Source organism: Peromyscus maniculatus, chromosome 10 (assembly GCF_049852395.1).
Source record: "Peromyscus maniculatus bairdii isolate BWxNUB_F1_BW_parent chromosome 10, HU_Pman_BW_mat_3.1, whole genome shotgun sequence".
Lineage (NCBI taxonomy): Eukaryota > Metazoa > Chordata > Mammalia > Rodentia > Cricetidae > Peromyscus > Peromyscus maniculatus.
Window position 1 is genome coordinate 62,146,928 of NC_134861.1, and position 19,063 is coordinate 62,165,990.

Below are 19,063 nucleotides of genomic sequence, written 5' to 3' on the forward strand. Positions count from 1 at the left end.
TGTCAAATTCTAGAAGGCTCCCGTAGCAGTCAACACAAAGAAAGCCGAGGCTCCCACAGAAGGTATGGAGTCCAGTAAGACTGTTGGGCAGCCAGGAATGGGCCCTCCTTGTCTATTTGGGAGTATCCGATTCCCCCTGACAACCAGACCACCTGGGGTAACTCCCAGCAGGTTGATGGAGCGCAGGGCTGGGCCACACACATGCGCCAGGAAACATGGGGAGACGTCTGAGCATGTTCTGCATTTTTATTTCCACTTCCGGGAGTCAGATGAGACATTTTCCACAGGTAAAAATGCTTGAGACCCTCGCCCACCAACACACTCTCTACCTTCCACTAATTCCTTGAAAATAACAAGAGGCCATTTTTTTCCAGGCTTAGCCTACATACATGCTTAGCACTGTCTCTGGAAATTCCCAAGTATCTTATTCATCTATTACACTGGTGGAGCCTTTATACCTCACTAATTATCATTTTCTGAAATGAGAGAAGTATAGAGACACAAAGTTTGCTATATGCAAAAAAAAAAAAAAAAGTTTGCTATATGCTACCCACTTTGCAAGGGTGCTTTTATTTATACGGGTATGCCATGGAGCTTGGGAGGAAAAAAAATCTGGTTTCAATTATTAATTATTTTGTGTGAGGGAGCAAGAATGAGAGAGAGAGAGAGAGAGAGAGAGAGAGAGAGAGAGAGAGAGAGAGAGAGAGAGAGAGAGAGAGAGAGAGAGAACACTAACATGAATCAGTTTTTTCCTTTCGCCATGCTGGATCTTGGGGATTGAACCCAGACAGACCATCGGGCTTGGCAGCAGGTGCCTCCACCTACTGAACGACTTCATCAGCTCTGGATTCGAATTTAAACGAGTAGATGTAAGATCTGAACAAAATCATCTGCTATCTCCAATGCCGAAGTTCTGTGGCCGTTTAAAAAGTGAGGTGATGCTCTCTCCTCATTTGTCGGTTGTAAAGAGCACACACTCGCACACCCTCCCCAACCCCAGAAGGGCTTGTACTCCGTTATCTCCGCTAAAGGCTGCTTCACTCCTGGAACTCCACCGCACATCTTACCACATTCCTCTGGAATTTAACAGGACTGCACTTTAACATACGGATCTAACTCAACATCCTTTATCTCTCCTAAGTCAATGCCTGCTCAAGATCAGTGGTCATTTTCCATCCAGTTCAGAGTCAGGAACTGAGAAGCAAAAAGCCATGGCTGCCATTTCGCCATTTTATTCTGAGACCAATCTTGGGAAAGTCCCTAATTATTCTCTGACTTTCCTGGTCACTCAGGCACTTAACCAGTGCCTTTAACCAGGCACCAGAAACAGAAACACAGCAGTTAACAAACTAGCCATACAACCTTAAGTATTCAAGAAAACTTAGCTTATAAAGTCAATATGGAATAATTTACTAAGACACTAAATTTGTCCACAGATAGGCCTCGGTTACATGGCAGTTATAATAAAAAGTCATTTTCTTTCATTTTCAAAAAGGGCAAAGTGCACAGAACAATTTTCTAGTGTAAGCTAGCATGGTGCTGATGTTCATTTTTTAAATCAATGACTTGTCCAGATACTGTCCGTGTGAAAGCATTCAACAGGCTACTTTTGTTTATGAATGAAACTGGGAATCGATACTTCTTGGAGCACATAATTTGTAAATTTCCATTTTGAATAGTTATCGTGTAAGGATATAGATCTTACTGGAACAGTATAATCAGACTAAATGTTTTATTCATCTCAGATCAGTACGGGATTCAGAAAGTACTGTTTGTTCTTATATCAGTAATTACATTAAAATACATAAGCATGGACTACATGTCACTTACATATGCTTTCAATCACAGCTTTAAAGGAAATCTGTATTTCGGATTACTTAACACGAAAACTATACAGATAAGTAAAATATAAAAATATATAATATTCCAAGCAAGTACTTTATCAACGTACTTACCAAATGTGGCCTCTTATAATGGAAGCAACCTCACTCTTTTTTTTTTTTAGGTTTTTCCAGACAGGGTTTCTCTGTGTAGCTTTGCGCCTTTCCTGGAGCTCACTTGGTAGCCCAGGCTGGCCTCGAACTCACAGAGATCCGCCCGGCTCTGCCTCCCGAGTGCTGGGATTAAAGGCGTGCGCCACCACCGCCCGGCTGCAACCTCACTCTTAATCCTTTCATGGGCTCAGTGAATGGGAATAAATTGACCAGATTTTGTGTTTATGGTCAAATTACTATAGCCTGGAGGCTTCACAATGTAACTGTACTGTAACTTCCATGGATCAACCTTCCTGGACCCCTAACTTTGGCCCCTCCCTCAAAAAAAAAAAAAACATTCAAAGTAAAGGTAAGGGGTTCCATTCACCGACTATAATTTTTTCAGTTCCGAAAGATGATTAAGGTACAGATCATGGAAAATGTGATGTTTTATTCAAAGAGAAAATGGGAATCAAATTGTTTATCATCTTTATGAAAAGCAAAGTATTGCTCAGATTTTAAGTAATATAGGACTAAGGCCACAGCTCAGTGGTAGAGCCTAAGCTCAGCATGTGGAGAGAGCTGGGTTCAATACCCAGTGTCAAAAATAAAGACAGTTAGACGGGGTGGCAAATACAGAGCTCTAAAGGATGCACCTAGATTGTCTATGCATTGTCTTCCACCATCTCAGATTCTCATTATTATGTCAAAAGAAAGTTCATAGGCACTAGTATAAAAATGTAAGGAAGAAACGCAGACATAAGGTCGCCGGGATAACAGAAGTTGCTTTTTTGTTTGTTTTGTTTTTTAATGGAAATGGATGGGCTGCAACAAAAGTCTAGTTCTCAAATCTTTTCCACAGAAAAGCTGCACTACAAAAAGCACTGGCCTAAGGATAAGAACGTGTCTCAAACAGGCGGGATACAGAAAGAAGCTGTACATCTTCTTTGAGGAATTGATTTCTAAACTGTATCATGACAAGCAAAGGATAAAGGAGCTCTTTTAGCGAGTGGTGCTAGAATCTATATGCAAAAAAATGAAATAAAGGTACTTTGGAACTACCAGCATTAATAAAGATTAACCTCAAATGGATCAAAGACTAAGATGTAAGGCCTAAAGGAATAAAAGTTCTTAAAAAAAAAAAAAAGCAACAAAAATATCTCAACTTTTATTCAGAGATAATTAAGGCAAAGAGTTTCTTAACATCAAAGTCATGAAATTTATATGCTAGCACACGCTTGCAATCCCAGGTCTCTGGAGGCAGAGGCAGGACTATTCCAAGTCTGAGGCTAGCTTGGACTACATAGCAAATTTCATGCTAGCCTCTGCTACAAAGGGAGATTCAGAGACAGGAAGGGAGCAGGGGAAAGGAGGGGAACCTTTAAAAAAATAAATAAATAAACTGAACTTCATTATAATCAAATATTTCTGACCATAAAGAATATCATCAGTACAAATATCATACATATATAGTTTCCTATATTGCTGTCATTTAGAATTAATTAAAAGTTATTATATCATTGGAGGACATTGTACTGGCTCGTTTTATAAGAACTCAACCCAAGCTAGAGCCATCAGAGAAGAGAACCTCAACTGAGGAATTACCTACAAAAGAAATTGCATCTTGCATTACTCTAGGTAAACATGAGGGTATTTTCTTAGTTAGTGACTTATGGGGAATGGCCCAGCTCATTGTAATGGGTGGGGCCCTCCTTTGGCTGGTGGCCCTCTAACCATAACTAGGACAGATGTAGAAGAGAGACTCCATCAAGAAGGCTCATGAAGGCAGTCAGCAACTAGGTGGTGGAAGGAATGTGTGCAAATCTTATTTCCAAACTACACACACACACACACACACACACACACACACACACACACACACACACACACACACCACATATAGAAGGAAAGACCAACAACCCAATATAAAAGTGAGCAAAAGATTTGAAGAGCCATTACCATTACCCTAAAGAAGGAATGACTGCAGACATACAGCTAGACAGGACCTGCTCTGAAAAAAACCCTAAGAAAATCACACATCCAATTAAACACCATCAGGGCTGAAAAACAAGGTCAATGTGGCTGTCATACAAAATCAATTGTACTTCCATACACTACTAAGCAAATCATCTGAAAATGAAATTGTTAAAAATTCTATTTGTAAAGGCGTGAAAAGAACAGCAACAAGAATCTCTTGGGAAGAAAAACACGAAAGTGCAAGAGCTGTGCCCCGAAAATAACATACTGCTGCTCAAAGAAACCAGACCTAAAAACAGGGAGCTAGGCTCCAGGTCATGAGTTCACGAACCAACACTCTTCATTTTGAGATCTCGTCAGTGTGATTGCCATCAATAGGCTGGTTCAACATTCAGAATGCAATGAATACTATGAAAAACCATAACAGCTACTTTCCTTACACGGCCCAGAGAGGGCACCACCCACAGTGGGCTGGGCTCTCGTCCACCAATCAACCGTCAAGAAAATGCCCCCCCCACAGACATGCCCACAGCCAATCTGACGGAGGCAGTTCCTCAGCTGAGGTTTTCTTTCCTGTGTCAAGGTGACAAAAGCCAGCCAGTACAATTGTATCCATGTTAGGTTATATTATCAAAGGCCGCAGAATACATAAACCACACAAAAAGAAAACAAAATAAGAATATACAGCATAAAGAGCGAACCTAATAGAAAATCCAGACTTTAGTGAAGTATATCAAGACTAACACATGTGCCAAACTGATATATAGACCTAAGTAAGAACAGGGGAAAAGGCAGCGACAGTTATATGCTAACTGTATTTTCTGCTCAATTCTTTTATAGCCTAAACTTACCCCTGAAGAAGTCAACTAATTTCAAAATAAATAATGTTAATTATAAAAAAAAAAAATAGCCGGGCGGTGGTGCGCATGCCTTTAATCCCAGCACTCTGGAGGCAGAGCCAGGTGGATCTCTGTGAGTTCGAGGCCAGCCTGGTCTATAGAGCGAGATCCAGGAAAGGCACAAAGCTACACAGAGAAAGCCTGTCTTGAAAAAACCAAAAATAAATAAATTAATTAAATTAAATTAAAATTAAAATAAAAAAAATAGTGAAAATAAAGCCTAGTATTCATCAGGGTGGAGAGGGCAGCTTCAACGCTCACTGCTGTTCCTGGATTGGCTGGGACTGAAGCCAAAGGAGGTTTTGGGGAGAGCAGCGGCCCTGCCCAGGCTATTAAACTCTGGGCAGCTTCCTGACAACCCTTCATTTGGCTGCCTCCCCAGCCATTGTATTTACAGTAAATAAGACACCACACTAGCATAAGGAATTATCTTCCTTATCAGCAATTTGCTCTAAGTATAGGCTCTGGGAAGCCTTCCTTTTAGATTCAAAAAGCAAGTAATTGAGTTAAATAGATTTTCCAATGTTCCCGAAAACTAAATCCCATTTCCCCTTTGTGAACAGCCCTCTCGGCTAGTGGAGTTCCATCCCTGCTTCCAGGCAGCCTGTTCCAACTCCAGCAATACTTCCACAAGGCCCCTCCGCTCCCTCCGCACTGGCCTGTCCTCTACACCTTGACCCTGTGACAACAGACTACTCCACAGCTATCTCACATGGACACCTCACAGCCTGGAAGCCACTGCCATCAGGGTGTTTTAGATGTGACAGTCACCTGACCCCCCAGCTAATCTCTAGGGTGAAACCAGAGACGCTGCTTTAGGGCTAATTCAGGGGTGGAAATTGTGTGTGCAAGCATCTGGGCACATGTGGGTCTGCTTATGTGAATGTGTTAGAATGTGTGTGTGCCTATGTGTATCTGTGCATTTGTGTTGTGTATGTGTGAACATGTGATATATACATAGATGTGTGCAAGTATGTGTATATATGTACATAAGTGTGTACAAAGATATGTGTATATATGTACATGTATATGTTATCTAGGAATACTTGTATGTGTATATGTATTTCTGTGTGTGTGTTCATATATACGCATGTATGGGTATATGTGTACATATTCATGTGTCCATCCTCCCCAACTTCTGCCCCTCCTCGAATCTCTCTGCTCTGATTTCTCTGGTCGACTTATTTCTCCTAAAGTTGCCTCCAGCAGCCCCAGCATAGCAAACTCACAAACAGGAAGAAGCTCTTCTCAATACTTTTCAGTGACTGCACTGAGGCCTCCAACCCCTGACCACTGTGACCATGACTGGCCAGGCTTATGTCATATGCCCAGAGTGAGTCAGTGTGTCCTCTCCCCCAGAGGGGGAAAGTGAGGCCGGGGTAAATGCCCAGGGGAAATCTGGGTGACTTATTAAGGATGCAGGGTGATCAAGGCCAAGCCATGCTCTCAGACTGCTGGGTCCTCCTTCCTGGTGAGGACCTGTCTCGTGCTTACAGCTCATGCTGAGGCCCCTGCCACTGACAGATGCCTGCAACGCGGTGGTCCCTGGACACGCACTCCACAGAGTGAACTCTCCACGTCATTTTATTCTCCTGACACGCAGGCCTACTAGTACACATTTATCTAAATGCCATTATTGTTTGGGGGGCATTTCCTTTCTATATGAACATCTTAATGCCAAATGTACGAACTGCTGAAAATGAAGGGGTCTGTAGTTTTTGTTTGGGCAGAAAAGCAAGTATTATGATTTTGTCAAACAAAGTGCGAACAGCCAGGGATCTCAAGAGAAAGGAGCCACCCTTCCAAGTATGAACCTAGATAAGTTATAATGCTTTGAGTGAGGACACAGTTTCCTCCCTACTACAAAGCCAAGACTGTCGAGGCTGTTGCGGATGGCCTCTGGTTGTAACTCTTTCCCATAACTGTACTGAAGATCTTCTCTATATGAGACAGAAAAGGAAGATGAAAGAGAGGATGAATGGACCAAAGGACAGAAAAGAAAACAACAATCTACACTGAGAAAACAATCAGGATACCTCACTGACATGAACCTGGGAATCTCTCAATTACCTGGGGACGAGCATTTAGGATTGGCTCCAAAACACAGGAAGACCAAAACCACGGTCCCAACCAGACCCACTTTCTCCAGACCCCTGTCTTCAACACCAACCTGGCCGCACTGAAGTCCTCGTCAGAGTGAGCCTTTCACAGGAGCTTTCTCTTATGGATTTTCCATCCGGCCAAGGGTTCTACTCTAGGGCTGGGCAGGTCCGACCACAGCATGCTTGGCTAGAGAACACAGCAGTTCCCCCACAGATGCGCCAACCTGGAGGGAAAAGGCGGAAAGCCATCACTAGGCGTGATATTCTCATTCATAGATATTATCCCTCTCTCCTTCTCACTCTCTCTCTCCAACATAACCCAGACAACACCTCCCAAAGGTTTAAAATCACTAAGGAACAGAACCCACTCTCACAGGTATACCCTAAACACAAGCTGGGCCCACTGCGGAGGGGGCTGGAGCATTGAATCGTGACTGAAAAGGGTCTCTGACCGGTGATGCCCTCTGTCTGTGGAAAGTTTTAAAGCCAGATGTTTTAATTAACCACGGAAAACACAAGCTACAACTGAAATTTCATGAACACGCTGATCTGCCCCATGGAAAACCACAGGAATGTTCTGGCAAGACCAAGTCTGAATTCTTGGGACACAGCAGCCTGGAGTCATTCCCCTTAGGAACTCAAACAGAAAATTAACTTGCTCAATATGTTTCAAAAAAGCAAAATGAAACCCAGATTTAATCTCAATCAAACACGAAAAACATTTCAGAACTTCAAAGGACACCACAAAGACACCAAAGCAAAAACCACAAAGCAAGCTTTGTGTAGTTCAGGAATTAGAATACATTTGCATTGTAATGTGAAGAGAGCCACAATTTTATGGGTCGAATAACAAAAGAACCACTAACATCTTTCGTTTCCTAATAGAAGAAATGATGTACAAAACCAATCAATCCTCAATAAGTAAGCCATAATTATTATCAAACATATACTGTATCCATAAGTATTATCAAATATATACTGTATCCACAAATATTATCTAATATATACTGTATCCATAGGTATTATCAAATGTATGAGGTATCCATAAGAATTATCAAATATATGTTGTATCCATAAATATTATCAAACACATACTGAATCCCCATAGAAGCAATCCATAACTACTCTACTGCTACAGAGCCGTGCCTTGGCTCCAGTGATCAGACACTCAGACAGACGGTGTTAAAATAACTGACGCTGAATAATATTGGGGCTGATGACTTCAGCTCCCAATAAGCAAATGAGGCAGTCTTCTGACTGCAGTTCTTGAGCAGCTAGAGCTAAGAGATTAAGAAGTCTTCGCGTGTTAGCGTGAATTATACTAGTAGCTATGACAACATCTATACATTCCAAATATTGAAAGCCTGCGCAAGGAGGAATTGGGTCAATGATATTCTCAGAGATCAGTCTAGAATTCTTTATCTGTAAGTCAAAACGGTATCCATCAACCCTCACAAATGTGCCAAAAATAGTATCGTATTAATCTCTGTCTTCACCTGAAACTTCAGCCCCAAACACCAAAGGTAATAAATCATATAATCATGGAATAGTCCATGGATAGTCTAAAGACATCAAAACATGAATAATGGCATTCTAGAATATATTTATATGTCCTTTTTGATGTTTTCTAGTTTTTAGGCAATTAACATATGTGGTTCCCACAATTATAAAGTTTTTGAGTTTTTTTTTTTAAGAGTATGAGAATACAAACAATTTTGGGCTTCTATCTATATCGACTTTCTCTGTAGACTGCCTTTTATCTGAATAATAAGGGCTAAGGACGTATTTATTCATCTAAACTCAGTACAGACTGGTCATCCCTGATGTAAAAATTAAAAATATTCTAAAACCTAAAATGCTTTCAATGCTAACACGGCCCCATAAGTAGAAAATTCTGTGATACAAAACTGAATTTCATGTGGAAAAACCTCCAAAATATTGCATAAATTTCCCTTCAGGGTGCATGCATATAGTGCCAGGAACCAGAGATTAAATTTTTGTTCATACTTGGACCTTACCCTCAAGATATCTCATTATATAAATATCTCAAAATCAGAAAAAAAAAAAAAGATATCTGAAACACTGCTGGTCTCACGCAGTTCACAGAAGGGGCATCACTGTATAGCACTTCACTTAGAAATTCAAAACCCCAGCGTCCAGTAACACTTCAGGCTGATAAACAAAACTTTCCTAGAAATGTACTTTCTTGCTCTTTTCCACAAAGTTTCCACAGATAGAAAATCCTATCCAAATTTTGCTCTCAAGAGTCTGCCGCACGTCCAGAATTCTAGACTGATCTCTGGGAATAGCATTGGCCCAATTCCTCCTTGCATAGGCTTTCAATATTTGGAATGTATAGATGTTGTCATAGCTACTAGTATAATTAGCACTAACACGTGAAGGCTTCTTAATCTCTTAGCTCTTGCTGCTCAAGAACTGCGGTCAGAAGACTGCCTCATTTGCTTATTGGAAGAGTTAACAGTTTCACAGTACCAAGAGCTTTAGCTACCCTAGATGCTCTAAGTATCCCAAGAAACAAAGAGTACAGTGGTAGAATCTTAATCCTGGGGCCTCTGTGACTTCACTCCAGAGAGCCCACATCCAGAGGTCAAATGTTTTCCTCTGCCACACTGCAAAGAAGTGGGCATCTAAATCCAGCTCATTCTGGATGCCTCCAACTCTGACCCTGTACGTAGCTCCTTCTACCACTGAGATACCTCAGCATGCACTCTCACAAGTGATACATGTATGAGTCACACACACACACACACACACACACACACACACACACACACACACACCTGCTCAATCTATATCAGCAAAATCAGAATAGACAGGAATTTGTTCCACTGAAAGCGAAATTCAGGCAGGAAGAAAAAGAGAGGACTCAACTCCGGGCTTTAAAAGTCACAGCTCTGCTCACAATGCGCTCACAGAAGGGACAATGGCCGTACTGTGCCGTGGTGGCAGGTGTCCTCAACAGAAACTGCCTGTCAAGCTGAGAGCTTTCTGGTCCTAGCACTGGCCTTGTTGAGAGCAGTGTACTCCCCCCCAGTTCAAAGCAAGACAAGAGCCTTTCAACAAGATAAAACTATGCTGCACCATGCCACTCGCAAGACACAGGAAAGACACATGCTCACCTCTTTTGGGAATAAGTGATTCACGGTATCAAATCCTGGGGGGGTACCTCTAAAATAATCTACATTTTTAGGGAAAGCCATTAGCAGTGTGGAAACTGGAGGAAGCAAGTCGTTAAAAACGAAAATAAACAAAGCAGTCTCTGCAGCCTCAGAAAATGAGTAGCTTCTCCTTTCCTTCAGATTATTTCTTGAAACAGAACCACCTCGGCGTCGGCTAGCTGTCCACCTACAAGGTCCATGACACATGCATCAGATGCCTAGGATTTTCACAAAGTGTGACTGGCTTGAAGAGCAAGGGGCAGGCAGATGGCAATAACCAACTCAGAAACTCGCCCTGAAAGGCCTATAATGAGGCCTTCCCAGCATCCTTTCCCTGCTGTATCCCAGGATAACAAAGGCCTCAACTGTGAATCAGCCACACCAGGGATGATGTGGCCCAGCTTTGTCATAGCCCAGCACAACACAATGGCTCTGCCTTGACTGAAAAGCCAGGCACTGGATGAGAGAGAGAGGGAGAAAAAAAAGCTTTCTTTCTACCCAAAACTGTTCTTAACATCTCCACCATCCATTTCCCTGGCTGTACCTAAAGAGAATACAGCGGGGACCATCAGCTGTCTCCTCAAATGCCTTAGTTCTAACACTACAGCCCAGTGTCCACACAGCCAAAGGATGGATGTTTTCCAACAGCACCAGATCCGGGTGACAAGTCATGTTCTAATAATGTTCTACGGTCATTGGTCAGAGAATGACACTGTTTAAATTTAGCAGTCTAGTCAGAACTCCGACCTGCCAACCACAAACTGGACAGAATCTTGGTGAAGTTACCAAATTATCTTTCTCAGTAGATGACTAAATAAAATATGAGAGGGACGTGAGATAAGGCGCCTTGAAGGCTTGGTGACTTGGGTGTGTGTTGTTTGGTTTGGGGCTGCAGCTAAAAGGTTTCCACAAAATGAGCACCCAGGAAGAGCTACCCTTGGAGAGTCGGAATGTTTGGCCAGTATTTTCCTCTTCCTCGTCTGCTGTTCCATGGAAGATGTCTGCTTCGTGGGCCAGATTCCAGAAATGTCAGCAGAGCCAATTTATCACTGCTTAAATTTCTATCTCAAAATGACCGGGCCGGGCATGCAAGCCGAGAAAGAATGGACGGAGAACAGTCCTCTCAGAGAGTTTGAATTTAGAACTCAGAATGCGGGCTTTGGGTGATGGCTCACTGGATGAGCAAGTTTGATGACCTGAATCCAAATACCCAGAATCCGTGCAAAGGCTGCGTATGGTCACGTTCATCTATAATCACAGTGCTGTGAGGGACAGAGAAGAGATAAATGCCACCAGCCTAGCTCCAAGTTCTGCTAGAGAATGATAAAGCAGGATACCCAATCTCTCTCTCTGGCCTCTGCATACATAAAGGGGCATGTGTACACACAACACACACACACTAAATAAATAGAATAATTTAGGTTATTGTATTTACATTTTCAATGTATAAGACAGAATATAAGTTGTTTGTAAGGAAGACTAGTTTAAATCCCCACCACCACCATGATGAAGCATTATCATAGGTTCCTACCACAGATAACCCCAGGGGACTATTGTGAACGATCCACACTGGCACCCAGCAGAATGTGTGGTCGGTGACAAAGACATGCTATTTGGAAGATTCTTCATGCAGGAACTCTGTGTCCTAGTTTAAAGTAAAGAGGGTCTCTTTAAAGAGAAAGCAGGGGGGAATTGCTGTTAACTAATGTTCAGAGACTGTTTGAACAGGAGTGCAGAAATCAATAGATCTGGAGCTTGGAATTCTAGCTCTGCTACTTATGACCAAGACCTTCTGAGAGAACTCACTTGGCCTCCTTAATCCTCGGGTGCATCGTTCCTCAAACCAGGAAGATGCTATCAGTCAGGCTCTTGAAGGCACCAATTATTGGAACCAATCGGGAAGGCGTTGTAAAAACTGTAAAGCGCCATGCCAACAAATAGTGGAAGCTAGAATGCTGCCCGAGACGGTGCTGTGGAGACAACCACAAGTATAGGACATATACGCAGCTCCTTCTGAGGAGAACACAACCTTCCAGGAAAGATGAGTCTACTCACGCAATACTGGCACAACTGATCTGGGGTCACCAACCGCTCTCTGATTAAACTTGGGGCCCACACCAGAGACAAGGCACCATGCCTGGTACTGTAAAGCTAGTCCAGAACTCATGGCTAGGAAAGCCATAGGCTCTGGTGGGTACCTTACTACTAGTTAACTACATAGACATAGTCTCTAAATATTTCTCTTTACATTCTCTATAGACAGATGCTGTTCTCACCATCTCCCTGCAAGTGACTGCAGGATCTCACCGCTCAAGGTGCTGAGAACACGTGACAGTTGTTGAATGCTTGGCTATATGCAGGACTCTTGGACCACTCCCTTTGAGGAAGGCTCGGCGAACACAGCAGAAGGAGCCAGGAGAAAAGGAGAAAGATGCAAAATGCTACCTTCCGGGCAGGGCACAGCCACTGTCATCCCAAACCCACAGCAACTGTAGTTCCCTGCACTGAGTCAGCACAAGGCTGGCCCGGTTAACAGTCACAGATGAGAGAAAGGGGTCACGGAACTCGACTCCTCACTGCTGAACTATTGGCTACCGGTAAATTCTGGGAGAGAGGAATTACTGCGTTCAGTTGTGTGCCTAACGGGGAGCCTACTGCGTTCCAATGAATACTCTCAAGTCCATGGTCACACCGATGGCCCTGGTGAGACTCAGAGGGTCACAGAGGAAAACAAAAGGACACGAGGGTGGGAAAGGGACTTACAGGGAAAAGGACCTGACATGGGTAAGTGGGAAACAGACAGTAGGGTGAAAGCAATCAGAATGCACTACATGCATGTGTGAAATCAAAAAAATAATTCATTAAAAAGGGAGGGGGGCAATGATCTGTGAGGAGACCCAGAAGCCAGGGTGGCTGCAGGCAATATCAAATCAGCTACCAGACACACATCGGATCTTGTCAGAGGGACAAGTCCCTAACAACAGCCACCAGTGAAAGGGTGATCGATGTGGTCATTAAGTTCAGGTTGTTTAATCATTGGAAATGTATTAATTTAGTAACCACTCTGCACCAAGTACCACCGGCGACGCTGGAGGCTTGACATCGCACATAGTTTCTATCTAACACAGCCAACTTTGCAGCCATTCCTCATCCGTGTGACCTGTAAAATACACATCCTAAACACGCAGATGTACCAGGCTTTCTTTTGGCCACCAACCAGTTCCCAAATCATGACACAGACGACTTGTTAGTTATAATGCTCAGCCTTATCTCACGCTTGTCCCATCAGCTCTCATAACTTAAATTAACCTGTTTCTCTTCGTCTATGTTTTCCCTTGGGGCTTTTTACCTTTCTTTCTTTCTTCATGCCCTACTCTGTGTCTGGCTGACCCTAGGCATCTCCTTCTCTTCCCCCCTCATTCTCTTTTTTCCTCTCGTTCTCAAGCCTAGATCCCTTCTCCTACTTATTCTCTCTGCCCGCCAGCCCCACCTATCCCTCTAATGCCTAGCTATTGGCCGTTCAGCTTTTCATTAGACCAATCAGGTGCCTTAGGCAGGCAAAGCAACACATCTTTTCATCATCAAACACATGCAGCATAAACAAATGTAACACGTCCTTGCCTAGTTAAAGTCACATTCCACAACACATAGACCCACTCATGTTGCTCCGGTTATAATTTTTTGTTTTAATTGTTGTTGTTGGTTTTTTGGGGTTTTTTTTGTTGTTTTTTTGGTTTTTTTTTTTTTGGTTTTTTGAGATAGGGTTTCTCTGCGTAGCTTTGCGCCTTTCCTGGAGCTCACTTGGTAGCCCAGGCTGGCCTCGAACTCACAGAGATCCGCCTGGCTCTGCCTCCCGAGTGCTGGGATTAAAGGCGTGCGCCACCACTGCCCGGCTTGTTGTTGTTGTTTTTAATTAAGCAAAATCCCCAAACGAAAGAGTTAACAGGAATGTTCCACTTGGTCTGAATGCAGTAAATACTTTATTCCCTGCTTTAATTTTCAGGGCATGTTTTACAACATACCACTATAGGAGAGGGACATTAGAGAGAATACTCTGTGTGTGTGTGTGTGTGTGTGTGTGTGTGTGTGTGTGTGTGTGTGTGTGTGTTTTGGCTTGGAGTACAACACTCCTCCACATTCCCTCCTTCACCCCCAAGGAAAAAGAAAGCATGCTGGAATCCATCCAATAATAACCCTGGTTTTAACAAGGAGCATATCAGTTATTTTAGAAGCATTTCCTGCAGACATTTTTTTAAAGAGTAAAAATATATATACATATTGAGTTATTTATTTTAGAAACTAAACTCAAGTTCAATTTTTAACATGCCAAATGGCTGTCTTAGCAAAGTTTCTATTTTAAAAAATCTGTTTTACTTAATTTAAAAAAATAGGGGGAGGGGGCTGAGAACTAGGCTGCCCAAGACATAAGTCATCCCTATTGTCCAAAAATTCAATATGAGTTGGAAGGGGAAAAGCTGGTGAGGGAGAAATAGAAAGCTATGGAATGCCCACAGGTTAATATTTCAGACTAATAATCTCCAAACCCACACACTTGAGACATACTGACAGCCCGTGTTCAACAGGAACAGCAAAGAGAATAGACATCCAACTAAATGTAGGACAGGGAGGCAGCCAGCGTAAGATCACTTGCCTAGCACTTCTGATGCTCTGGATCTAACTGACCCCCAACACAAAAAAAAAGAAAGAAAGAAAGAAAGAAAGAAGGAAGGAAGGAAGGAAGGAAGGAAGGAAGGAAGGAAGGAAGGAAGGAAGGAAGGAAGGAAGGAAGGAAGGAAGAAAGAAAGAAAGAAAGAAAGGAAGAAAGAAAGGAAGAAAGGAAGAAAGGAAGAAAGGAAGAAAGGAAGAAAGGAAGAAAGGAAGAAAGGAAGAAAGGAAGAAAGGAAGAAAGGAAGAAAGGAAGAAAGGAAGAAAGGAAGAAAGAAAGAGGAGAAAAAAGTGTCTAAGATGGTATTCAAGTCCAGAGCCAGGATCCCGGAATCAATGAAGCCAACCTGGCACAGCAAGTCAAGGACAGAGTCTAGGAATCTGCACTTCCATGCTTACCACAAATAATCAAGTAATGTTGATACAATCCTGGGAGCCTCTGAGTCGCTCGCTGCATTTACTTGTTGAGGGAGAAAGGTGTTGAAAGGTTCTTACTGGAGTAACAGGAGCCGTCTGGCTGGTGCGTCCCTTTCATCCTTACTCCCAGCCTGTCCTAGGAACCATTACAAACAAGCAAATTCAAGGCCTGGGGTGGTGAGATGGATTGACTGTTACACAGCTTTTAAATCGAGGGTCTGGGGTTTCCAGCCCGTTTTACCAGCCACCATGTTTTCTTGGTGCTCTGATTGGATAAACTCCGAGCAGGCTAATGATGCCATATGACTACTCATCTTACAGATTTACAACAAGTACTAGTTTAAGATGGTAAAAAAAAAAAAAAAAAAAAAAAAAAAAAATGAAAATTCTACATTAAATCAGATCCTACCTGTTCTGGTGGGAGCGCTACCTCAGCCCCTGGCACCCTGGCATCATATACCCAAAGAGTCTGGAATGTTCTGGTGGATGTTCCTCTCAACTCCCCTCCCCCATCTCTTTCCCCAAACCTGCCCCTTCAAAGCCCGCCAAACACAGCTCCTCCCCCAGAGAGGCTCAAGACCACTCCCACAGGGTATTTAAGCTGCACAACACATGGTTTTCAGGTCTCTCATCACCTTCTCCTCTCTGGGGGCTGGAGAATCACCCGGGAACACTTTACCCATTAAAGTGGGGCTTTTTCTAATTTGGTCTGATTTGGTTTGATTTGGATTGCTGCATCGGCAGAGAGGCTTATCAGGGTGCAAAAACCTTCCACTACCTTTATAATAAAATGAGTCTAACTTAGAGCGTGCTAATGTATTTAGTCAGGTCTGCAATTCTTATTATCTTTCAACTAAAGGGCAGAGATGTGGCTCAGTGGCCGAGGGCCCACCTACCGCCCCAAGAGGCTGGGTTGTGGAGGCGAAGAAGACTAGCATGCCAATGAGTCATTGCTCGAAGCCCAGCCCAAACATAACCCCCTCACGAAGCCCTCCCTGCTAGCCTGGTATAAACACTTATGAGGGCTTTGCGATTTCAGTATCCTCCTACAAAGAGCACAAGCTGGTGTTTATTCCCAAGATTCAATTGGCTTACCTTATCCAGGTCCAAAGCACCTCACCTCCTTACCCTATGCACAAGCTGCCTGTCTTCTGGTTCTCCACGACCTCTCCACCTACTCTTTTATGGGTTCCTTTCCATCTGACCTCTAGAATATGAAAAGGTTCAAGCAGCTTCATCCTACTCTGGGATGTTTAGTACTGATTGTCACCCGGAAAGGATCTAGAATCATCGAGAAGGCAAGCCTCTGAGCATACCTATGAGGATTTCTTTAGCTTAGGTTAGCCCCTCGCCACACCCGTGGGGGATTATCTAGTTTAGGTTGACAGAAGTGGGGAGACCCACCTTGCCTGTGGCCAGCATCAATCCAGGGGCTGTGGTGATGATTAGGGTTAACTTTCAACCTGATAGACGGCAATGGAAGCATTTGGGGGAGAGGCCTCTGCAGGTGCTTGTAGAGAATTATCTTGAATGTAATAACTGAGGTGTGAAGGCACACTCACTGTAAGTAGCTACTCCGTGGTTGGGACCTGGACTGAAGAAATGCAGAAGAGAGCAGAGGAGCAACGTTCATTTGTCATTCTCTGCTTCCTGATGGATGTGATCATGAACAATTCCATCAGGCTCCTCAGCTTTGAACTCTCTGTCGTAGAATATTATTTTAAGATGTGCTACATTCGTTTATGCTCTGGAACATTTGCTTTAATGATATAAAGATGTTTTACTTTTGTTGATGTTGCATTTGTTTAACTCTGTGAAGCTGTGTTACTGTGTCTGTCTAAAACACCTGATGGTCTAATAAAGAACTGAACGGACAATAGCGAGGCAAGAGAAAGGATAGGCAGGGCTGGCAGGCAGAGAGAATATATAGAAGGAGAAAAAGGAGGAAAGATCAAGAAATGAGAAACTAGGAAGAGCAAGAAAGGACAAGGGGAGGAGGATGCATGGGGCCAGCCACCCAACCACACAGCCAGCCATGGGGTAAGAGTGAAAGTAAGATATAGATGTAAGAGAAAGAAAAAAGCCCAGAGGCAAAAGTTAGACGGGATAACTTAAGAAAAGCTAGCTAGTAACAAGCCAAGCTAAGGCCGGGCATTTATAACTAAGAATAAGCCTCCATGCATGATTTATTTGGGAGCTGGGTGGTGGGCCCCCAAAAGAGCAAAAACAAACAACACCTCCCCGCCATGATGAACTGTACTCTGGGACTCTGAGCCAGAATAAGCTCATGGTCACAATGTTATGAGTCACCTCTCCTGCTACTGTGACTTCTCCACCAAGATAGACTGCACCCATCAAACTGAGAGGCAAAATAAAGCCTTCCTCCCTTGAGTTATTTTCACTGGGTATTTTATCATACCAACAAGAAAAGTCACCGAGATCCACACCTCCTCACACTTCATGGAATCCTTCCAAGAGAGATAGCCAGGCCCAGCTGCCAACTGTGCTCTGATGAGTCCCGCCGTCCCACCGTCCCATCAGCACACACCCATTCATTCACCCTTCACTAACATGTCCTAAGCACCAAACACTACATTCCTAGCTGGACCTCCCTTGACATATGTACATCCTGACAACTATACCAAAGTTCAGAGGCTTCTGTGACCCTCGAACTCTAACCTGCGTTACAGCTGTTCCCACAGACACACTTAGGACATAACACTGAGATGTGTCTTACGAAAAATTGACTTTTTAAAAATGGCACTGCTTTTATTTAAAATATCATGGTGGCCTTAAAAAAAAAAAACTGTCATCCTCTAGTCAATGCCTGTGAAAGATCTCAGTGGACGCTCCCCTCCATTGCCCAACAGCAGCACTACCCAACAGAACAGTCTAAGGATGAAAATGTACCCTATCTGTGATGCACTGTTACAGCAGCCACTGGCTACATATACCTTGCAATTGTGACAAATGTGACTGAGGAAGTGAATTTTTAAACTTGAATTGCTCTGGAAGAGATGCCCGGTTTCTTGCTCACCATCCCTCTCTGTGGTTCAGCCCTTCTCCAAGCGGTCGCTGCCTTCTCCCTGAAACACAGCCTTGGTAGCTTGAATAGGTATGGCTTCCCATAGACTGCATGAATGCTTGGCCCATAGGGTGTGACTTTATAGGAGATATGGCCTTGTTGGAACAGGTGTGGCCTTTTTAGAGGAAGTGTGTCACTGTGGAGACAGGCTTTAAGGTCTCACTATGAACAGTCTCCTGCTGCCTATGGATCAAGATGTAGAACTCTCAGCTCCTTCTCCAGCACCACATCTGCCTGCATGCTGCCATGTCCCACCATGAAAATAATGGACTAAACCTCCGAAACTGCAAGCCAGCCCCAATTAAATACTCTCCTTTCTAAGAGTTGCCGTGGTCATAGTGTCTCTTCACAGCAATAGAAACGGTAACTAAGCCCTTTAAGAACTTTTTTAGTAAAGACAAGTGATAGCAAAATTGGGCTGACTATTTTTCCAAAAGTTTATCCCCCACCCCCTCCTTTGTTTTTGAAGGGCAATTCTGACAGCACAAAAAAACAACAATAATTTCTTTAAGGTGTTGTTACTGTTTGCAGTACCAGGGATCAACCTCAAACATACTTACTTGGTCAAAAGGGTGTTTGTATATACGTTTTGATCTTATTAAAATTACCTATGATAATTTTAATTATCAAGGCCAAGTAAAAATAGAGGCAGAGCTGAAGTCTGAGTCACTAATTCTGCTAAATGAAGGCACAGGACAAACAGGAAGCTTAGACTACAGAGAAACAAAGGGAGGGCTGAGCTTCCCAGGGGCTCAGAACTGGCACT

The 19,063-nt window shown here is 43.2% G+C and overlaps 2 protein-coding genes across 9 annotated transcripts in view; one reads left to right on the forward strand and one right to left on the reverse strand.

Moving 5' to 3' along the window:
- Positions 1-19,063, reverse strand: part of Apbb2 (amyloid beta precursor protein binding family B member 2) — a 359,655-nt gene that overhangs the window by 260,635 nt on the left and 79,957 nt on the right. For 7 of the 8 annotated variants that reach the window (XM_015993473.3, XM_015993472.3, XM_015993469.3 and 4 more), the window contains exon 2: positions 7,020-7,175. The exons of the other annotated variant lie outside the window; for it this stretch is intronic. The gene's annotated coding sequence lies outside the window, so the exon portion shown is untranslated. The remainder of the gene's footprint in view (positions 1-7,019; positions 7,176-19,063) is intronic. 8 annotated transcript variants of the gene reach the window in all.
- The window catches only part of LOC143267492 (uncharacterized), a 115,416-nt gene that overhangs the window by 15,663 nt on the left and 80,690 nt on the right, over positions 1-19,063 (forward strand). The gene's annotated exons all lie outside the window — the stretch shown is intronic.